Source organism: Equus quagga, chromosome 4 (assembly GCF_021613505.1).
Source record: "Equus quagga isolate Etosha38 chromosome 4, UCLA_HA_Equagga_1.0, whole genome shotgun sequence".
NCBI classification, from domain to species: domain Eukaryota; kingdom Metazoa; phylum Chordata; class Mammalia; order Perissodactyla; family Equidae; genus Equus; species Equus quagga.
This window is the reverse complement of record NC_060270.1, coordinates 90465800-90488603: the sequence shown is the minus strand read 5'-3', so window position 1 is coordinate 90488603 and position 22804 is coordinate 90465800.

The window sequence follows — 22804 nt, the reverse complement described above, 5'->3', positions numbered from 1 at the left end:
CAACAACTAAAGTGTTCTCCATTTCTACAACTTTGTCATTTCAAGAATGTACTATAAATGGAATCATGTAATAAATAAATTTTTAAGATTGTCTTTCCACTCAGGATAATTCTCTGGAAATTTATACAGTTTATCACATTTATCAATAATTTGTTCCTTTTTATTACTTGGTAGCAGTCAATGGTATAGATGTACCACAGTTTAACTATCCATCCATTGAAAGGACATGTGAGTTCGTTCCAGTTTTCGGGTATTACCAATAAGCTGCTCTGAACATTTGTATACAGGTTTTGTATGAACATAAATTTTCATTTCTCTGGGATAAATGCCCAGGACTGCAATTGCTAGGTTGTATGATAGTTGTACGTTCAGCTTTTCTTTAACTGCCAAGTTGTTTTTCAAAGGGACTGTACCATTTTCTGTTCCCACCAGTAATGTATGACTGATCCAGTTTGTCATCATTCTTGCCAGAATTTAATGTTAATCATTTTTTATGTGAGCCATTTTGATTGGTATGAAGTAATATCTTATTGTTTTAATTTGCATTTCCCCTAATGACTAATTATATTTAACATCATTTTGTATATTTTTTTGCAATCTATGTATCCTCTTCAGTGATCTGTCCATGCATTTGTGCCTATTTTCTAATGATATTGTTTGTTTGTTTTTTTCATTCTCTTAATAGAGTCTTTCTCCAAAAGTTTTTAATTTTGATGATGTCTCATTTATTAAGTTTTCCTTTTATAGATCATGGCTTGGTGTCAAGTCTAAGAACCTTTGCCTAGACCTGAATCCCAAAGATTTCCTCCTATAATTTTTTCCAAAAGTTTTATAATTTGCAATTTACATGTAAGTCTATGATCCATTTTGGGTTAATTTTTATGTAAAGTATAAGGGTTAGGTCAAAGTTTTTTTTTCTTTTGCCTATTGCTCTAGCACCTTTTAATAAAAAGACTATCTTTCCTCCGTTGGATTGCTTTTGCCCCTTTGTCAAAAATTACTTGAGACATATTTGTGTTGATCTCCTTCTGTTTGCTCTATTCTGTTCCACTGACCTGCGTGTCTGTTGCTCCCCCGGTACTGCACAGACTTGACTACTGTAGCTATATAAAAAGTCTTGAAATTGAATGGGCTCATTTCTCACTTTATTCTTCTTTTTCAAAATTGTTTTAGCTATTCCAGTTCCTTTGTCTTTCCGAATAAATTTTTAAATTCTCTCCTCTGTTTCTACAGACAATCTTGCTGGGATTTTGATAGGAATTGCATTACAACTTTTATCAATTTGGGGAAAGTTAATATCTTTACTATATAAAATATTCTAATCCGTAAACCCAGTATATCTGTCTATTTCTTTAGATCTTCTACAATATATCTCATTGGCGTTGTGTAGTTTACAGCATAGGAGTCCTGAACCTGTTCTGTTATAATTACCACCTAAATTTCTCATTTCAGAGGGGGTGATTGTAATTGGTATTGTATTTTTGGTTTCTGTGTCCATGTATGTTTGTTGCTAGTATACAGAAATTGATTTATTCCAGCTTTACTGAGATATAATTGATATATAACATGTACAACATTAAAGTGTAAAATGTGATGAACTGATAAACATGTATATTGTAAAATGATTACCACTATTAGGTTAGTTAAGACATCCATCACCTCACATAGTTATCATTTTTTGTATGTGTGGTGAGAACATTATTCTCTTGGCAACTTTCAAGCGTACAATACAGTATCGTGAACTATAGTCACCTTAGGGTACATTGGATCCCAAGAACTTATTCATCTTATAACTGGAGGTTTGTCTCCTTTGACCATCATCTCCCCATTTCCCCCAACTCCCAGCCCCTGACAACCTCCAATCTACTTTCTGTTTCTATGGGTTTGGCTTTTTTTAGATTTCGCATATAAGTGAGATTATACAGTATTTGTCTTTCTCTGTCTGACTTATTTCACTTAACGTAATGCCCTCAAGTTTCGTCTGTAGTGTTGCAAATGGCAGGGTTTCCTTTCTTTTTTACGGCCAAATAATATTCCATAGTGTGTATACATATCACATTTTCTTTATCCATTCATCTGTCAACAGACACAGGTCATTTCTATGACTTGGCTATTGTGAATAACACTGCAATGAACATTGGGGTACAAATATTTCTTTGAGATAATGATTTTGTTTCCTTCAGATGTATATTCAGAAGTGGAATTGCTGGATCATATGGAAGTTCTATTTTTAATTTTTTTTTGAAGAAGAAGATTAGCCCTGAGCTAACATCTGCCACCAATCCTCCTCTTTTTTTTTTTTTTTGCTGAGGAAGAGTAGCCCTGAGCTAACATCCATGCCCATCTTCCTCTACTTTGTATGGGGGACGCCTATTACAGCATGACTTGACAAGCAGTGTGTAGGTCCATACCTGGGATCCAAACCGGTGAACCCTGGGCTGCTGAAGTGGAACGTTCAAACTTATCCTCTGCACCACTGGGCCGGCCCCAATTTTTAATTTTCTGAGGAACCTCTATGTTGTTTTCCATAGTGGCTGTACAAATTTACAATCCTACCAACAGTGTACAACAGTTCCCTTTTCTGCACATTCTGGCCGGTACTTGTTATCTCTTGTCTTTTTAATAACAGCCATTCTAACAGGTAGGAGACCATACCTCATTTTGGTTTTGATTTGCACTTCCCTGATGATTAGTGATGTTGAGCACCTTTTCATGTACCTATTGGTGTTTGTATGTCTTCTTTGAAAAAATGTCTGTTCAGGTCCTTTACTCATTCTTAAATTGAATTGTTGGTTTTTTTGGTGTTGAGTTATATAGGAGTTCCTTATATATTGGATATTGACCCTTTATCAGATATATGGTTTGCAAATATTTTCTCCCATTCCGTGGGTAACCTTTTCATTTTATTGATTGTTTCTTTTGCTGTGCAAAAACTTTTCAGTTTGATGTAATCCATTTGTTGATTTTTGTTTTTGTTGCTTGTTTTTGGTGTCACATCCAAAAAATCATTGCCAAGACCAATGTCAAGGAGCTTTTTCCCTATGTTTTCTTCTAGGGGTTTAATGGTTTCAGGTCTTATGGTTAAGTCTTGAGTACATTTTGAGTTAATTTTTGTGAGTTATATAATATAGGGATCCAATTTTATTCTTTTTCACTTGAATATCCTGTTTTCCCAACACCATTTATTGAAGAGACTATCCATTCCTCATTGAGTATTCTTGGCTCCCTTGTCAAATATTAGTTGACTGTATATGCCTGGGTTTATTTCTGGGCTCTTGTTTCTGTTCCACTGGTCTGTTTGTTTTTATGCCAGTACTATACTGCTTTGGTTACTACAGCTTTGTAATATAGTTTGAAAGTAGAAAATGTGATGCCTCCAGCTTTGTCCTTTCTCAGGATTGCTTTGGCTATTTGGGATATTTTGTGGTTCCTAAATGTAAATGTTAGGATTGTTTGTTCTATTTCTGTGAAAAATGCCATTGGAATTTTGGTGGGGATTGCATTGAATCTATAGATGGCTTTGTGTAGTATGCACATTTTAATATTAATTTTTCCAATCCATGAACACAGGGCATCTTTCCCATTTATATGTGTATTTTTCAATTTCTTTCGTCAATGTCTTATAGTTTTCAGTGTACAGACTTTTCACCTCCTTAGTTAAATTTATTCCTAAGTATTTGTATTGTTTTTGATGCTATACTAAATGAAATTATTTTTTTTATTTCCCTTTCAGATACTTTGTTGATAGTATAGAAGCACAACTGATTTTGTATTTTGGTTTTGTATCCTGAAATTTTACTAAATTTGTTTATTAGTTCTAACAGTTTTTTGGTGGAGTCTTTATCATTTTTTATATATAAGATTATGTTACCTGCAAATAGAAACAATTTTACTTCTTCCTTTTCAATTTAGATGCCTTTTATTTCTTTTTCTTGCCTAATTGCTCGAGCTAGAACTTCCAGTACTATGCTGAATAGGAATGGTGAGAGTGGGCACCCTTGTCTTGTTCCTGATCTTATCAGAAAAGTTTTTAACCTTTCACCATTGAGTATAATGTTAACTGTGGGTTTGTCATTAGTTGCCTTTATCATGCTGAGGTACATTCCTTCTATACCCAATTTGTTGATAATGTTTTTATCATGAAATGATATTGAATTTTGTTAAATGCTTTTTCTGCATCTATTGAGATGATCACATGATTTTTATATTTTATTCTATTAATGTGGCATATCGCATTTATGATTGCATATGTTGAACTTTTCCTGTATCCTAGAGATAAATCCCATTTGATCATGATGTATGTCTTTTAATGTGCCATCAAATTCAACCTGCTAGTATTTTGTTGAGAATTTCTGTATCTATATTCATCAGGAGTATTGGCCTGTAGTTTTGTTTTCTTATAGTGTCCTTATCTGGCTTTGGTATCAGAGCTTTGGTAATGCTGGCCTCATAAAATGAGTTAGGGAGAGTTCCCTCCTCTTCAATGTTTTGGAAGAACTTGAGAAGGATTGGTGTTAATTTCTTCTTAAGTGTTTGGTAGAATTGTCCAGTGAAACTATCTGGTCCTGAGTTTTTCTTTATTGGGAGATTTTTTTTTTTAAAGATTTTATTTTTTCCTTTTTCTCCCCAAAGCCCCCCAGTACATAGTTGTATATTCTTCGTTGTGGGTCCTTCCAGTTGTGGCATGTGGGACGCCGCCTCAGCGTGGCCCAATGAGCAGTGCCATGTCTATGCCCAGGATTCGAACAAATGAAACACTGGGCCACCTGCAGCAGAGCGTGCGAACTTAACCACTCGGCCATGGGGCCAGCCCCCCTTTGTTGGGAGATTTTTGATAACTGATTCAATCTCCTTATTTCTTATTGGTCTGTTCAGATTTTCTATTTCTTCTTCATTCAGTCTGTGCAGGTTTCATGTTTCTAGGAATTCATCCATTTCTTCTAGGTTGTCTAATTTGTTGATTTGTAAGTGATCATAGTAGTTTCTTATGATCCTTTTATTTCTGTGATATTAATTGTAATGTCCTCTCTTTCATTTATAATTTTATTTATTTGAGTCTTTTTTATTTTTTCTTGGTTAGTCTAGCTAAAGTTTTGTCAATTTTGCTTATTTTTTCAAAAAACAACTCAATTTTTAAAATCTTTTCTATTATTTTCTTATTCTCTATTTCATTTATTTCTGCTTTAATATGATAATTTCCTTCCTTCTGCTAACTTTGGGCTTAGTTTGTTTCTTTTTATAGTTCCTTGAGGTGTGTAATTTTTTAGATTTTTATTTGAGATCTTTCTTATTTAGTAATGTATTGCATTTATAGCTATAAACTTTCCTCTTAAAACTGCTTTTGCTGCATCCTATCAGTTTTGGTATGTTGTGTTTCCATTTTCATTTGTTTCAAGATTTTTTTTGATTTCCCTTTTGAGTTCTTCTTTGATCTATTGTTTTTTCAGGAGATTGTTGTTTAATTTCCATGTATTTCATGCCTGCGGGATCTCTAGTGATATTTCCTATGCAATTCCTGATATTTCATAATTTATGCTTTCCTTATTTTTATTTCATCAGTTTTTCTAAAGGTTTGTCAATTCTGTTGATATTTTCAAAGATTCCTCTCCTCATTTAATTGATTTTTCTCTATCATTTCCTGGTTTTCAATTTCATTGATTTCTGCTCTTATCTTTATTATTACCTCCCTTCTGCTTACTTTGATTTATTTTACTTTTCTTTTTCTAGGCTTCTGAAGTGATATCTTAGATTGTTGATTTGAGATCATTCCTCTTTTCTAATGTAAGTATTTAATGCTATAAATTTCTCTCTCGGTACTGTGTTAGCTGTGTTCTACAAATTTTGACTTGCTGTATTTACATTTTCATTCAGTTCAATATATTTTGTCATTTCTCTTGAGACTTCCCTCTTTAACCCAAGGATTATTTAGAAGTGTGTTGCTTAATCTTCAGGGCTTTGGAGGTTTCCCTTATCTTTCTGTTATTGATTTCTAGTTTGATTTATTTGTGGTCAGAGAACACACTCTCCCCTATTTCAATTCTTTCTTTTAAATTTCAGAGATTTGTGTTATAGCTCAGAATATGGTCTTTCTTAGAATATGTTCTGTGAAAACTTGAAAAGAATGCATATTCTGCTGTTGTTAGATTATTCTATCAATGTTGACTAGGTGTTGTTGGTTTATCATGTTGTTGAATTCTTTTAGATCTTTATTGATTTTCTATCTAGATGTTTGATCTATTGTTGAGAAAGGAGAGTGTAAGTCTCCAACTATAATTGTGAATTTGTCTATTTCTCTTTTTACTTCTATCAATTTTTGCTTCATGTATTTTGCAGTTCTCTTATTTGGTGCATGTACATTTAGGATTGCTATGTCTTCTTTGTGGGTTGACTCTTCTATCATTCCATAACATCTTTCTCTGTCTCTGGTTATTTCCTTTGCTCTGAAGTCTATTTTATATGATATTAATATAGCCACTTCCGATTTCCTCTGATTAATGTTTGCATGATATATCTTTTGCTATCCTTTTACTTTCAATCTGCTTGCATAATTATATTTGAAATGAGTATCCTATAGACAGCATATAGTTGGTTTATATTTTTTAATTCACTGCCAGTTGAATAACTGTTTTATTTAGGCCATTTACATTTAATGTAAACATTGCTACATTAGAGTTTAAATCTACCATTTTTTTCTGTTTCTTCTCTGTTTTCCTTTCTCTGTTTTCTTTTTCCCACCTTCCTGTGGGATACTTGAACATGTTTAGAATTCTATTTTGATGTGTTTATAGTGCTTTTTAGTGTATCTTTTTTGTATAGATTGTTGTATAGTCATTGCTGCAAATATTAAATTACATTATATAACATCACTGTCTACTCATCTTTTTATTTTACTGCTTCAAGTATAGAAAACTAGACTTTTTTTATGTCACTTTATCCTCCTTAGTTTATAATGATTGTTTTAAATATTTCCTCTACATGCATTTAGAACCATATCAGATAGTGTTGTAGTTTCGCTTCGACTATCAACATAGTTTAGAAAACTGAAGAAAAGAAGGAAAGTATATTGCTTTCATCATATTTTTGTTTACCATCTTCTTTCTGTCTCCTTGATATTCCAAGGATCCCACTTTTATCATTTCCTTTCTGTTTACAGGAATTCCTTTATCCATTCTTTTAGGGTTGGTCTGGGTGAGACAAATTCTCTTAGTTTCCCATCACCTGGAAATGTCTTGATTTCTCTTTTATTTGTGAAGGATATTTTCTCTGGATATAGTATTCTTAGTTGACAGTCTTTTCTTTCAGCATTTAATAAATATGCTACTTCCTTCTAGCCTTGATGTTTTCTGATAAGAAATCCTCTGTCATTCAAATTGTTTTTCCTTTATAAGTAAGCTATTGTTCTATTTCACTACTTTTAAGACTTCTTTTTCTTTGTCTTTGTTTTCAGAAGTTAGCATATGATGTGTCTTAGTGTGGGTTTCTTAGTGTTTCCCTCTTTGGAGATTGCTTAGCTTCTTGAATCTGTAGGTTTATGTCTCTTGCAAAATTTGGGAAATTTTCAGCTACTATTTCTTTGAGGTTGCCAGTTTCTTTTCTTTCTTTTTTTTTTGAGGAAGATTGGCCCTGAGCTAATGTCTGCTGCCAATCCTCCTCTTTTTGCTGAGGAAGACTGGCACTGAGCTAACATCCGTGCCCATCTTCCTCTGCTTTATATGTGGGATACCTACAAGAGCATGGCTTACCAAGTGGTGCCATATCTGCACACGGGATCCAAACCAGCAAACCTCAGGCTGCCAAAGTGGAACATGTACACTTAACCGCTGTGCCACTGGGCCAGCCTCCTTGCCAGTTTCTTAAGATCCAGCTCTCAGATATATAAAGCATAAAGAAAACCCAGGGACTCACCACTGTGTCATTCCTTGGGTCCTGAATTTCCTATTCAGTTTGCTTTCTTCTTTCTGCATTTTTTCTGATGTTTGCTTTGCATACAATAGCGAGGGGTTTTTGGTTGTACTTAGTGGGAGGAATAGGCAAAAATATTTCTATTCCATCATCCCAGAAATCATGTGTATTTTCTAACTGTATCTCTTGAATATTTGTAGCATATGGGAACACCTCTTCTTTAACTTTTTGAAAGAATTTACTAGTGAAATCAGTTGACTCAAGATTTTTTTGAACTGTTACTTTTTCAATATCTATTGCTTTTCTTCACTTAGAAAGACACTATATGCTTATTGTAAAATATTTCGTAAATATAAAAGAATGTACAAAAAATAAAAATCAGCCACACTCCCATGACTGATAGATATTACTGGTAATCTTTGTTAACTTCAAATTTATTTTATTTGGATTAATATTCAATGCAATAATATTAATGGTATGTTTTTGATATTTTTGTAGATGAATTTATATTTAACTGATTAGTGCTCTCAACTAGTCAGTTTATACCACATTGTTTCTATTCTTAAGCTCTTAATTTGAGTAACATTTTGAGTGGCTGGAATACATGCACACATACATATACTCTTTCTCTCTCTTAAATAATGGCATATGGGTGATGTATTTTGCAATTTTCAATTTCAATTTTCAAATATATTCTTAAGAATATCTTTGGGTTTTATTCATTAGTTTATTCATTCCTACAAACTATTTATTAAACACCTACTATGTACCTTGCATCATATTAAACATTAGAATTACAAGAATAAACATGATAGATACAGTTCATGCCCTCTTGAAGCTTATAATTCACTAGAGAAGATAGATATTCACAAAGAAAATATAAAGGAGATTAAAATCAAAAGGAGAGATACTAAGGGTGATGTAAATCAGAGGGAAAAACCTAATAATCCAGTTCTGGGGTCATTGAAAGTTTCTACTTAAAAAAACAAAATAAACAAAAAAACATTAGACTGAGACCTGGAATTCGAGTGGAAGTGCAATGTTGGAGAAGAATATTCTGAGTAAAGGGAACTCACGAGTCACGGCATAGAGGTATGAGCGTATGCTAAATTTAAAAGTCTGGAAGACCGGAGCACTGAGGGTGAAGAGGAGTGAAACATATGAGTTACATAGAGGGGTGGGTAGAAGCCCAGTTGTGGATGACCATGTGAATCAATGTTAGGATTTGGTTGTTTGCTCTGAGGGCAATGAAAATCTTTGAGGAGTTTTAACTCGAGGATATAATTAAATATGCTTTTTAAGTAGATTACTCTGGATATTGAATTTGCTTTCAAAAGTCTATATATTTTGCTCATTTGTCTTCTGCAATTTAATTTACAAAATAAAAGTCTGAGGCTAACTTTAATTTTGTTTCCTAGAGTTAATATATGTTATTTTTTCTAGAGGTTTATGAGAAATTTCTTTATTCTTGAAATGTAAATATTTCCCAAAGGTTTCTGTCTGTATAGATATATTTTACTTAATCTTTCCTGCAACATAGTGAACTGTATATATATGTGTGTGTGTCTGTATTTAGGACTTTTTTTTCAAGTCTAGAATGTTTTCTTTAGTTATATCTTTACTTATTGCTTCACTTCCATTTATTGTGTTTTCTTCCTTGGGTGCCCCTATAATTCTGCTATAATTCTAAGACTTAATTTCTCTCTTTTTTTCCCCCATGCCTACCATCATTCTCATTTTGCATACACACATAAAACACAAACACACAGATACTCATGCATTTGCAGATATATAAGTACATTATATTTATATATAAGCACATATATAGACACATGCATACATGTAGGAGAAATTCTGTCATAAGTGCTAACTAAATGCCACTTTAGTTTGAGATCACCATTCTGTTTTTGGAATTTCCATGTGAAGTCTACAGTAAAGATATAATCCACACAAAAGAGGTTTGGATTTTGTTTAGTGGTGCTTAGAATATTCCAAGGGATATCCATAGGGAGTAAAGAAACAGTGTGACTTCATCATTGGCTGAATCAAGTTCTCATCTCATTTTATTCCAAAGACAGAATTGCCCTCATGAGGTTATGGAGACCCGTAACTAACCTCCTTTTAGCGATTCATCAAAGCATGCTAGTCCTGTCGCCTTCTACTCTATTAAAAACCAAGGTCAGCAAACTGAAATATAAACAAAACATCTATAAGAACAATTTCTGTAAATCTTTTTTAGGAACTCATTTTGGCAGACATGAAGCTCTTCTCAAAGTCTAACCCAACCCGAATGGACTCTTTTAGAAGCCTATTTCCCTTTCTCTCTTCAGGAAGTGTAGAGAACAGTGTTTTTGAAAAATGTCCAATTTCTTGCTGGTGATTAGCTTCCTCAGTTGATTTTGAGTCGCTTGTACATCAAATATATCTGTACATTAAACATTTTCTCACTTAGCAGGTCCTCCAACTGTAGTCTCCTTTAACATGCTCCTTTTTTGTGTAGATATTATATAAATGTCTTTAATCTAAAGAGAATGTTTATAACCTGCTTTTAACACTTGGTATATTATTTTTTCTGCATGTTACACTTAGTTTGAGAGGAGTATTGTGTCCTGATGAAGAACGTGGACTGTAGAATCTGAGGCCTGAGTTGGGATCTGAACTCCATCCCTTATGGAGCTGCAGGACCTTGGGCAAGTGACAATATTTCTCTGCTGCAGGTTTCCAATCTGAAAGAAAAACCACCCACTTCATTTAAAGAGCTAATGTGTTTAATCACACAAAAATGTCCTTATCGTGTTATGTATGTATTAGTTGTTATCGTTACTTTTTGTGTAATTATCAATACAACAGATCTGTCTTTTTAAGTTGATATGACAATGCCTCCTACAGAAAAGAATTAAGTCTTTGATAAACATCATCTCAGGAACAAAGTTGAAATCTTCCTAAATTATAAAGGTTATTACTAAAGGAGACCAATTACTTGACCACTTGAAAAATGTTGGTTAGATTTTTTTGTGAACTTATTTCATTTCTAAATACCATTTATATATCTTATCTTCAGTTCAAATGTGCCTTGAATGGTCTTTATTAAGGAAGATGACTAACTTCTTGCAGAAGTTTAACGTCTTGGTACCCTTAGAAATGAATCTTGTTGGGGCCGGCCCCATGGCCGAGTGGTTAAATTTGCACGCTCTGCTTCAGGGACCCAGGGCTTCCTTGGTTCGGATCCTGGGTGAGGACTTGGCACCGCTCATCAGGCCACGTTGAGGCGGTGTCCTACATGCCACAACTAGAAGGACTCACAACTAGGGTATACAACTATGTACTGGGTGGATTTGGGGAGAAAAAGCAGAAAAAAGAAATTAATCTTGCACTTCAATTAATTACATTCTCAGGGATATTTGGATATTTTGTTGCTTGTTTGTTTTTCCAGTAAATGGCTTTTTAAGCAAGTGTTATCTCTTCCAATGCCTGTTGATTCAGAGAAAATACCAGGAATTTATTGCTCTGATTTTGAACTGAATCGTGTGGCTGTTTTCAATGTAATTCAAAGTACTGTTTAATCCCTTTGCTTAGAAACTATTGGAGTGAAAATGTTCATGTTGCAGATTACTTTTTGATAATGATACATGGGAAGATTATTCCGCAAGAAGTAGAAAACATGATACTTGCTGGAAGAAATTCAATGTCGCAACTGGTTGAAATAGAGAACACCCAATCCCATGTGCTAACAAAGTGGGGATTCCTTTCCAAAGCTTTGTACTATGCAAAGGATACTTTTCTGGTGTGCAGAGAAGTTGTTTCTGGGACCGTCACACTTGGAATTCCAGCAGATTACCCTATCGTCAAGTCATCAGTATGCCGCTATTTGAATAAACACAGCTGTTGTTTTCCAAGAAATATGGCTAGGAGCAGCAAGGAAAAAAAGGGCAATTAGTGTTGTTGAATTGGAGGGGTACTCAGGATGGCATATATGTATTTATGAGAGTCTTCGTTTCCGAATAGTCTATTTACCATGCTGTGACTAAACAGTGGGGGAGTAATGATCCCCTCTCCAAATCCTTGATACTTTACTGAATTTTGCTATTTGCCTAATATTAATTATGAATATTTTCCATAATTAAATAAATACATATTTTAATTCGTATGACCTTTTGCTGTCTTCTATCAAAAATATCTTAAAATTTTGATAGCGGCTTGTTCTAAAGACCCATATATATAAGGATAAAATAGTATATTTAAAAAGTTCTGCTGATGATTTTCATTAGTTTTCTTGCTTTTGGAACACCTAGAGAGCCCAGATGTCATGTGCCAGTGCTGAAAATAAGGCTTGTTTTTAGGGAGTCAAGGAGATCCTTCAACATGTTGTAATAAAAAGAGTAGTGGACCAGAAAGATGAGACCATAAACTGGCTGTGTGGCCACAGGCAAGGGATTCCCTCCCCTGGGTCTTAGTTTACTTACCTGTAAACTGTCAAGATTGGATAATGTGCTCTTTCAGGTCCCTTCAAATTCCATGATGCTTTTAATTTAGGTCTTTATTATTCAAGTCTGTCATTCAGTGCTGGGGAAACATTTATTACAGAGAGCCCTTAGAACTGGTGGTTGTCATTTTTGTAAATTAAGCCAAAAAACATACAAATATTCTAGCTGTTTTTGGCCTTTTAGTATAAATGAAGACAAGCAATGGGATGAGTAATTAAGATGTTCTCAGTGAGCCATTCACCTAAAATGGTTTGTTTTGAATTTGCATAATCTTAAATCTTTAGTCTATGGTTAAGAATGCTGGTTCAGGAGTATCCGCTTGGCAGGTGGGAGAGAGAATGAGGGGAAGGCTAGAGAAAGGATGTTAAGATTCTGTTTCTCTGGTAAGACTACCAAGAAAAGGAAAATGAGGCTAGAGAGACAATGCCTTTTCTTGAGAGGGTCATTGCTGTGGTGCACTTTAAAATCATCTCATTAAAGTAGAGAAAACACCAGCACCTGCTTGCTTGGTGACAGTGGCTTCCTTAGCGTCATGTCCAACAATCACTATGACCAAGTTATGTATCTTCTACTTTTATTTCTCCTAAAGACAGATTTGACCCTCAACTTAAAAGTCCTTATATTTTTAGTCCAACAAAACCAAAGGGTTTTAAAGAATTCTCTCAGACAGAATGACACACATAAAGGTTTGGGTATGTTGTTTTCTAGCGTTTTTACATAGGTGTGAAAGAAAACTTCATTTAAACCCAATTCAGAAGTCAACAGAAGCCTTCAAAAAAGAATGACGAAGCAGCATGAGTAATGTTTGGGGTCCATACAGGGACGAGGATGATAGAGGGCATTTGTTCCTTAGTCAGAACAGCAACCGTCTGTGCAATGTCTGAGGTCTGACTGTGCGACCTTGGGTCCAGCCATGAAATACTGTCGCTGAACCCAACCCCTCCTCATTAATAGTAACAACACACAGTAGTTTAGTAGTTTATACTTTCAGAGCTCTTTTACATTTATTATCTCATCTCTGAACCATTTTTAGGATGATGTTAGCTTACCTCATGCCCTAGCATTTCATCATGTCTTTGCAGACATTATGGCTTAGCTGATAGATCTGGTTTTTCTACTCACGCTTTGGGCAACCTATGGAGGGAATAAAAGTGATGTTTTGGTTAGTGGTTTAACAAAATAATAAAGTTAAACTGAAAAAGAAAATTTCTAATAGTGTCAGATAATAAGTTCTAAGGGAAGGAATTAAGGAGGGCCTGCACAGTGCTGTTTCCTTACACTGTCACTCCATGTCAGGCAGACCCTTTCCCACACATTTCATTTGGTCCTCTTGGCAATCCCCTGAAGTAGGAGACTTTATTATCATCCCCATTGTATAGATGAGGAAACAGACACTTGGGCAGTTTAAATGGCTTTTAGAGGTCACAGGGCCAATGGTGGAGCAGGGCATAGTAACGAGTTCTTTTGCCTCGTTGGTCAATGCTCTTTCTACCACACCCTAGTGCCTCCCTGGGCATAAGAGAACTTTTCAAGTTGAGACAAATTTCTTGCATACATCACTTTCCCTCCCCGAGTTAACACTCTAGGCACAGGAGAGCTCTTCTGAGTAATGGTCACAGTACAAGGTTTACTGCATTATCAGGGCAGCGTGATTTACCCAAGCACTAGAGAAAAATCAGGGATAGTAGACATAAGAGAGCGCTGAGACTAAAGCTGCAAATCTCTCTGTCACTGGATCTTTTTTTTTTTTAAGTAGAGATAACTCTTGTTTCTTTGGTATGCTGAGGTTCATGCTACTCTTTGAGTCTTTCAGACAGAGGTTCAATACTTAATTTTTAACTAAAATTGTTATGGCTTAATACTAATTGTCATGTTATGGCTAATATCCGGATGTTCAGTATTATGAAACCCACTGTGTTGAAATTTGTTCACTCAAAAGCCATCAGCTATTGCTCCTTTGAGCGTGACTTCCATGGATTTTTAAAAAGTTATTAAAAGATGAAAGTAAGAAAGTTGGAGAATTAAAGAACTGTTAGGCAGTTTTCTACTTCAGTGCTCATGTTCTTCCTTATATAAGAGGGAGGAAGGGGCACTCCTAGCATGAGACTGAGGAGTAGTGGGAGGTCAGGCAGAACTGGACATAAATGGGGAGGCCATGGCAGTCATTTGACTCCAACAGTAGCACAACTTTGGGAACAGTTAAAAAGATCCATTGCTGCAACCCAAACCCATGACATTTTCCAGTGGACCCAGGATCTTGCAGCTGCTCTGTCACTCTGGGCCATGCATAATAATGATACAAGGTGCCCTGTAAAAGCCAGGTCTTGGAAAAATCCTGCCCTTTTTCTTCCCAAGATTGGATAGGTTGGTGAGAGATCTGCTTGGCAGGGCAATGGGCAGAAGCTGGGCTCAAGGTCTGTGCAGAGAGTGCATATTACTGAGGTAAGCCTCAAAGAGGGTAATTGGTGGTCCAAAATCCAGAATCCTGGAGAAAAACCTGAAAGTCTTGCCTGGAGAAACCAGAGACCAGAGGGGTTAGGGTGGTAAATTAGTCAGGATTCTTTGTGCGCATGTAATAGCAGCTAACTTTGGAAAGTTTAATAAAAAATTAGGGAACATATAAAGATATAGGGGAGTCTTCTCCTAGGTCTGGACATCAGCTGGACCCCAGTCATAGTAATAGAGGACTTCGGGGACCCTATGGTATTCTTTTTCTCTCTCTCTTCACCTACCTCTCTCTCTCTTTTATCTTGGTTACCTTCTGGATGTTTGCTGCTTCTTTCTTCCTATGGAAATTCTTTTCCTGTTATTCAGTCTATGTAATAGAAATATGCTGTCCTTATCTCCTGAGCTTACGTGTTATAGGGCCAATAAAGCAAGACATTACTAGTTCCAATATCAACATCTCAGGAAAGAATATGATTGGCATGGTTTTAATCATGTGTTCACTCCTGCTTGGTTCGAACGTGACTGCTGAGGGTTAACTTCCTGACCTTGTGGAGGGGTGGAAAGTTCCTGGAGAAGAAGGAATCATGATAAGCTGAGAATCTGCCATAAAAGATGTCTACTATAGGTGGAACTGTAGATAAGAAATGGCACCAAAGATTAGAAATAGGAAGCTGGAATCAAATAAGAACAAATGGAGAACAAATTTGGAGAGTGTGGGATTGCCTTGAATGGATTGTTGTGATCATGACTCATTCTGATCAGTGGGTGGGCATTGGGCAATGAGCATATTAGGTGTACCTACCATCATATAGCTGGCAGGACAGGAGGCAAGTATGGCAGACAGGAAGAATTGGGTTCATAGCAAGAGTAAAATATTTGGTAGATATGTGAACTATACAGCTGATACAAATTAAAAGCTCCCATTGCTGAGAGAAGAGTTACAATTAGTGGTCAGTGGCCAATAGTCAAGGAAATCCCTGGAAATGGGGACATAGAGTAAATAATGCAAAAGAACAGGTAGGCGGCACATGCAACAAGGGGGACCCACCTATGGAGGTAGTATTGTTACTTTTGTCTGTTTCTACCCTTGTTTCTTCCCTCATTCTTGAAAAGGTTCAGTGTGCCAGGTGGGACAAAGCATCAGGAGCCTAGGACCAGGAGCATGGAAGCCACAGCTGGGACCTTTCAAGGTTGAGTCTTGGCCAGTGTCTAGAGTTAGTGGAATTGAGTCTGGACAGAATATCCAGATCCCAGTCAGGAGGCCCAGGTCTTACCCTTGGCATTTGCACATTGGTCTATGGCTAGAAGACCTCTTCCAGCCCTCCCTGGCAGATTGGCTGACCTTGTTGATATATTTCTCTGTTGGCTCAGGAATAGGTGAGGGCATCAGTGACTCTGGTAAAAGGTCTAGGTGAGCAATACATGAAGTTTTGGCAGTAATGCCGTTATTGGGATTCTAGTCAACTGTTAGTGGCATTTATTGCCCCCGACCAAAAATATTTCCTTTTATCTTTCGTATGTTTTTGTTTTCTTCCCCTTGATTTTTTTCTTATCTTCAATTGTTGTAAATCAATAACATTTGAACTGCACTATCAAAATACAGTATTTTTTAGAAATGCATGAAGCCTTTTATAACAGAATAATTCTTTTTTTAATGCAAATAATTACTGCCTAATTATTCTGTGAGATTGTATTTCATTGCATATATTTTTAAAGCAGAGGGCATCTGCAAAGAGATTGTTTTATTTACCACTTTTTAAATCAGGCAGCAAGTCTATAGGACAATTCCAATTAAGTTAAAAAAATTCAATAATGGAAACAGGGTGAGGAAAATGGAGAAAATATATTATAGGAAGCAAAATTGTTTTGAAACAGAGCATTTTATGTGGCTTTCCTCAGGATTCAACGGCTTTTTAAAGAGATGGTTCCACATCTTGATTTACTATCCATCCAAAAGTTTAAATCTAAGGTTGTTTTTACAATGATCCTTCCATTTCAAAGTGTTCTTATTAGGAGCTGAGAGCACCCAAACAGAGAGGTGAACATTTAAAGTGTAGAGCATATGAAGCTGCACTAATATGAGGCAATTGCTCTGCATTAGACTCCAGAGAGTTGAATTAGACAATTCATATCTAAGAGTAAGATGAGCTCCATATTAAACATGTTTCTCTGTCTCTGAAACCAAGCAGAAAACTCATAAATGCACCTTAACTATCTTCCTGAAAGAGCATTATTACTGGTCTGCAGCTGTGGAGCCCTCTGTTCTCTCTTGGATGTACCTGGTTATTAATTCTCAAACAGTTGAAAGACAGCCTTGAATTGGTAGCTAACCCACAATGCCCTTTATGTAGCATGACTCTCAGAGGCCCCCCCCGCTTTTGAAAAAGACTCACTTAACTCAATACGCTTACATGTTACACCCTTCTTTTTATCAGGAGGGCTCGGGCTGGAAATAGGGTAGAAGTGGGAGAAGATTCTAGGTAAAAGATCCAATTATAAAGGCTATCAGAAGAGTATTGAGGGGAGGTTAGATAGAGGTGAGAGGGAAAATCTTTCAGAATGTGGTATGGCCCAATATTTGTTCTAGAAACAATCCTGTCTACAAGAGGTAATTCTACATCAGCCACAATTCAAAGGGATTGAATACTCATATAAAACTTTAAATTGAAAATCTGAGCATGGCGTGGGGCTTGCAGAGCTAAATCTGTGATGGGCCTCTTTTCTCTACCAATACTGCTTTCTCATACTTCAGCAGCCCATGGGAAATTTTGTAATCCCTATGCGAAAATAGAAGACATTGAAATGTCAATTATTGGCTCATCCTAGGCACAAATTTAATAGCCAGAGCTTCTTTAAGTTTCATTTGAGGCCCCAGAGTCAACTCTTAGGTCATTTGGTGATACTATTTGGGTACTCTTTCAGTTATATGTATTGACTATAGAGTAGAGATCAGAAATTTAAGCCTTGGGGCCACTGGCAGGCCTAAGCAAAGTTGATGGAATTTTTTAGAGACATTGGCATGTCCAAAGAATGAGCAAATAAATGCGGGCAAAAATGGGGTGGGAGACTATCACAGAAAGGAGGAAAAGACAGAGGAAGGAGAGACAAGAGGAAGGATTAAGTGGTGGATGCTCCTAATCACCTTGTAGTGCTGTGCTGGAGCCAGCTCGAACAGGAGGGTAGTTTTCTTTTGAACTCTGTGTTCAGTGATTTCATGTGTGTTGCTTGAAATTGGCACAGTGGGAGAATTTACACCAAAGATATTGGCAAACACTATAAATCAGGGCTTTTCTTTTCTTTTCCAGAGAGCTTGTTGTTAAATATCTACTAGCATACTACTGACCTTAGATGTTTCTTTGTGACACAAGAGGCCTAAATTACCAAATCTGTCACAGCAGGAATTTTGGAGAGGCCAAATTAGTTGGGCAGGGCCTAGTTCCAGGACCAGAAATAAACTGGAGATAACCTTCCTGCAGATGCCTGAAATCAGAAGCAGTTCATGATCATGGAGAGAAGTCAAACCAGTTGAGAAAGGTGTATTTCCAGGCATTTTACAGATAGCATGAGCAAGATCTCTTTTAACTCTTATAACAGAGGAGTAAGCTGTGGCCAAGAGAGGTTAAATCTATTCCACCTAGCACACTGGTAAGAACTAGGTAGAATGTGTCTTACCCCAAAGTCTTAATTCCTAATCCCCACGCTATAGAGTTCCTCCGTAGCCTAGACTCAGCCCTCAGCATCTAACTCTTACTCATCTTTGCTGCTCCACAAGGCCACTGTGTCCAATTAGGCAGGTGGTACTCCCCACGAGTTTTGGCGTTCCCATTTACATTGTAATTTACATGAATGGTGCCTCCGGAGTATTATAGTGCATACCCTGTACAGCTGTACACAGCAGATCTGCCTATGGTCACCTCCCTCTAACTCTACAAAGGTAAAGAGAGCATCTTTAGCCAAAACATCACCTGTTCTACTCCACAGCAAAAAGAAGTTTACCCTCCTCTTCTAGATTTATAACCTTTCTTTATTGCTGTTACATATTCATTCATTTACTCATTCAATAAACGTGAATAAACACTCAATAAACAATAAAGAGTGTACTGTGATAGAAGGTGGGACTACAAGTTAGATAGCAGTTTACAGAATACGGGATTGAGGGGGTCACTGGGTATATGTCTAATCTGGAAGCTGCAGAGGGGCAAGGGTGTAGATGTGGGTTTGAGGACTATGGACAGGTGGCCTGTACTTTCTGTACCATCATCGAGATGCCATCTCTTTTGAATATTTCTCTTTACCATGAGCAAAAGCCATAACCTAGCAACTTACTCCTTTTTTCTCTTTTTCCTTCACATTATGTTCCTGTCTTTTCCTAGGACCTTCCCTGAAAGACCTTATTTGTGGACGTTGCTGGCCTAGATATTCCCCTGTCAGAGATCCTGACACTTTCTCTGCCTCTCCCCTCAAAATGAAACCATCTTAGATATAGGAACATTATCTGGTATTTTGGTTAGCTCAAAGGACATAATTTAATTTTATTTATTGAAGTGTACTTAATTTGTATTTGGTAAATCATTTTGAAATATTGATTAGCGAAATGACCTATGGTTTTAAAAAAATTTTAGATTCTGATTGTGTGACTTATTTAATTGTTTGTGATTTACATTTATTTATTTTTAATTGTGCATTTATTAATGACAGATGCTTTTCAACTATAAATGATTATGGTCTTAAGTATTTTATTAGCTGATGAATTATTCAGAATTACATTAGATATTCTAAGGTGGAGTTGGAGTTATGAATGCCATTTATGCATGAAGGGGAGCCATCCATGCGTAAAGTCAGAGGTTCTCAAAGTGTGGTCCCTGAACCAGCAAGATCAACATCACCTGGGAGTTTATCAAAAATGCTCATTTTGGAGCCCCGACCCAGACCTACCGAATCAGAATCGCTGGGGGTAGATCAGGCTGTCTGAGTTTACACGCCCTCCAGGTGATTCTAACATTAGTTAAAGTGTGAGAATCAGTGATTTAGGTAATATCAACAAGTGAAACTGATAAACAAAGCAAATTTTAAAGGAAACGATACAGAATGGTGTAATTAATTCACTTTGGTCAGAACAACACTAGTTTGGATCCTTTGGATATTTTTTTTCTTACTGTGTTCTTAACAACCAGACGTGTCTCAGTATTTTCACTTCTTTGCAAATAACCATTAGACAGATTTGTAAAAAGATTGATTGTACACTTTCATTTCCTCAAGCGGTCATTCATTCATTAAGATAATACTCATTCTCTGGGCAGCAGACAAAAGGCTGGAAGACATGCACAGCTGAAGGAAATGAAAAGGCGACAAGGCTAAGAGAACAAAGATGAGCACTGCCACGGTCCAGAGGGTGACGGTGGAGGAAGGGTTGTATATGCTCCTGCTTCTATTGGAAACTTCAGGAAATGAAAGTGTGTGTTTTGTGGTTTTTCCTTTACACCTCAAGAAACATGGAATAATGCTTTTCTTTCTTGGAGGATCCTAAATTTAAGCAGATGAAAACTAGTCTTGAGAATAGAAATACAGAATCAAAGTCCACAAATTTAATTATCGCTTCCCCTGGTTAGTTCATCTTATGTCATGATATTTACCTCTCTGGTGTAGGGGGTTAAGCGTTACACCTAACACTTAAATTTTCAATTCTTTTGGTGTATCAGGAATGATCATACACAGAAAGGTTTGATTCATTCATCAGTACATGTTTACTAGGCTAACCATGTTATCAAGCTGACTAAGATGCTGTGAAAGATACAAGGCGGAGGGCAACATGAACTCTTCCCTCGGGGCATTCAAAATCTCCTAGGAGAGAACTGCCATTGCACAAGTAAGCATAATACAAGTTAAAAGTGAATTTGCCATCAAATGGGTCGAAATAAAGGGCTATGAGAGATCAGAAGAAGAAAAGCTGTCCTCTCAGCTTTGGTCAGGTTTGGTCCACAAACAAATCAAATTCTTATTAATTAGGTTCTTGTTCTGTCTCCTACTGTCACTGACAAACTAAATTGCTTCAAAAATAATCCTCTCCCATGGGAGATCTTACAGACAGACCCTAATTGCCCCACCAAACTGCTTAGAATTGAGCTCTGAAAAGAACTACAAAAGAGGTCAAAGGGGGCAAACAAGAGATTTTAAAATATTTGGTTTTAAAGGATATGAGTAGTAGGATACCAAAGCCTGAGGGTGCACAGCTGAGGTCAATTGGTATTAATTGCTAACACCTAGAGGTAATTAGCAATAATTACCCAAAGGAGGGAAGGGAGCAGCCAGAAGGACTTAAAGGCAGTATTTCCAGAAACTCCTACCACACTGGGAACCTAATAGTTTCTAAGTAAGAGGAAATAAGTGTTTTCCACAGCAATTTGCTTAGTTTTTAAATTGCACTACAAAGAAACGCCTGAGGGAAGCTTGTGTATATACTATTAAAACTTGTAGGTCCTCCTATCCAGAGGTGAAGATTTTTGCCCATCCATTGAGTCTGAGCTGGTCTTATGATTTGCTGTAACTAGCAGAGTGCAGGGAAAGTGAAATTTACATTACTTCTGTTGCTGGGTCTTAAAAGACCTTGCAGCCTCCACTTACACCTTTTAGGAATGCTATGCTGAGATCATCTTGTGAGGAAGCTGGTCTAGCCTGCTGGAGGATGAGCAAAGTTGCATAGAAGATCCCGGCATCCAGACGGATGGCACCAACTCCAGATGCGTGAGCGAGTATGTCTTGGATTTTCCAGCTAATGGTGTAACTCAAGTATTGGACACTCAAAGTAGATTCTTTTAACACCCACCTCTCTATGGCAAAATTATTTTCAATAATAAAAAATAATAATTATAATTTCCTTGATATAATTTTTAGTTTTAAAACAATTGGCAAGTGAAGTAATGAATAAACATCAATTTCGAAGATATTATTCAAATTGAGTAAAATATTTTGTGTATGAACTAAAAATTGTGTTTACCAATAAGAATATTTTTTTAAAAATTAAATCATACAGAGTGTGCTTTTTTTTGCAGGGCAAGACTCACCCTAAGCTAACATCTGTTGCCAATCTTCCTCTTTTTTCCCTTCCTTTTTCCCCCTAAAAGCCCATAGTTGTGTAGAGTTGTAAGTTCTTCTAGTTCTTCTATGTGAGTCACCACGATAGCACGGCTACTGACAGACGAGAGTGATGTGGTTCTGCACCTGGGAACCGAACCTGGGCTGCCGAAGCAGAGCATGCAGAGCTTTAACAGCTAGGCCATCAGTGCTGGCTCACTAACAAAAATATAATACCTGACAATTCTCACTTTGCCTCACCTTTAAAAAACTTTTACATAAATAAAATCTCCAAGTGGTCAGAGGACAAAGATTATAAAGATAAAGAATCAGAACTTGAATTTCTTCTCTTCGTCATTCTATCGTTAATTTCAAATCTTAAACACAAGGATATGTAACACCACAGGGTTGGGGATACAAACTGCACGCAAGGGAAGCTTGAACAGTACCCAGTTATGATGAAATTATTCTTAAAACAGACATATGTAGCTGATACTGTGGACTGGGGCCCCAACTGTAGTGAGTTCTCCTAATTAACTTCCAGGTAGACTACAATGTTTATTAAAGGATAAATAATAAAATATACTAATTTGAAGCTTATTTATACATTATTAAAACTCAAGAACTCCAGCATTTTTTAGAAATTAGATCAATGCTATAGACTATCCCTCTGAAATTAGTGTATTAAAGTCTAACCCCCAACATGATGATATTTGGAGGTGGGGCTTTGGGGAGGCAATAGGTCATGATGATGGAGCCCTTGTGAATGGGATTAGTGCCCTTATAAAAGGGACCCTAGGAAGCTCCCTCGTCCCTTCTGCTATGGGAGGACATAGTGAGAATACAGCTATCTGTGAACTAGGGAGCAAATCCTCACCAGAACCTGACTATGCTAGTGC